Source organism: Xenopus laevis, chromosome 4L (assembly GCF_017654675.1).
Source record: "Xenopus laevis strain J_2021 chromosome 4L, Xenopus_laevis_v10.1, whole genome shotgun sequence".
NCBI classification, from domain to species: Eukaryota; Metazoa; Chordata; class Amphibia; order Anura; family Pipidae; genus Xenopus; species Xenopus laevis.
Genome location: NC_054377.1, coordinates 131,817,138 through 131,818,785, shown reverse-complemented (window position 1 = coordinate 131,818,785; position 1,648 = coordinate 131,817,138).

Genomic DNA, 1,648 nt, shown 5'->3' with positions numbered 1-1,648 from the left:
AATTCACTAAGATGTGGATTTTACTGAAAGTTACCTCTTTCGCCAGACTTGCCTTCGCCAGCTCAAACCAAACGGAGTGCATAGGACTTCCTCTATTTTTAGTGGAAAATTTTTCGCAAAAAAACGCTGGCATCTTTTCCTTTTAGCCTGTAAAGGTCCGTAAAAATTTTTGTTGGGTAACCGGGTTCCCCCCCTACATTTTCTAACATATAGAACATAAACTATACAGTGTAGGGCATTATAACAACTCTATTTTCTTTATTAAGGTTCCCTGGACTTGTGTAATGTATTTGCTGCAGCATATACGTCCATTCAACTTTATCATTTCCCGCCGTATGCAAATTAGGAAACGCTAGCGCATCTTCGCTTTGATTGCCAAAGTAACACTAGCAAATATTTGCCAGCGTTCAGCGTCCTGGACGCATTTTAGTGAATTAGCGTTGTCCTAGCGTATTTATGCCTGGCATAGTGTTGCGATGGCTGCAAAGCCCTCGCTGGCAAATTTTCGCTGGTTAGGGAATTTGCCCTAAGGGTTTGGATTTGGTTCAGATGAACACTTTGGGCCTGATTCATTATTAAAAGGATGATTCACCTTTAAATTAAATTTTAGTATGTGAATGGCAGATTATTTTAATTATTTCCCATTTTCTTTTCCAGCTTTCAAAAGGGGGTCACTGACCCCAGCAGCCATAAACTATTGCTTCATTACTGTTACTGTTTTTCTATTCAGCCCCTCTCCTATAATCCAGTCTCTCATTCACACCACTGCCTGGTTGCTAGGGTAATTTGCTGAACAGAAACCGAAATAATTAAAAAAAAAAACAGAATATAAACAAGTGAAGAGCAACTGCAAATTGTCTTAGAATATCAATCTCTACATCATACTAAAAGTTAATTTTAAAGTGAACCACCCTTTTTATTGATGGGTGAAATAAGGTTAAAAAAAAACATATTTTTCTTCAAAACCTGCAGATTTTCTGTTTTCGAAGCAAAAAACACTATGGACAGAAACAACCACATAAAAAATAGTGAGGGAAAAAAGCACTTTTTTTGTACCTTACGTCACCCATTTCTGACTCTCGATTTCTAATAAATCAGCCTCCTAGGATTTGGCTGAATCCAAATCCTGCAAAAAGCATTGGGAGTCAATACATTTTTCATTAAATCACTGCTATTTTCTGTATCTTAAAAGAAAAACCTAAATTAATTTTTTTCTTGCTATTTATTTATTCTAACATTTCAGTTTCATCAAAACCTTTTTTTTTTTTTAACTTTTTTTTTAATTGCAACATTTTCAGAAAAAAAAAATCAAGCACTTATTTAAAATCTCTGCTGATATTTTAGAGATATATCATTGTATTTAAACTGATCGCAATCCTTTATTTTAATCATCCCATTTAACCTGATGAAATGTCGTCCCTTTTTGCAGGGAGGAAATGACCTTGTGTGTAAGGGGGTCTTTTTAAAGTAACAGAATATTTGAGACTTTTTTTGGCAATGATTTCTAATGAATACAAATCAGTATGGTTGTTTTGTGTATTTGTGAGATAAAAATCAGCATAATAAAAACACCAAAACAAAAACAAAGTGGTTAAAGAGAACAAGCATGGGATACAACTGTGCTGCATAATCTTGAGTAATCTTCCAT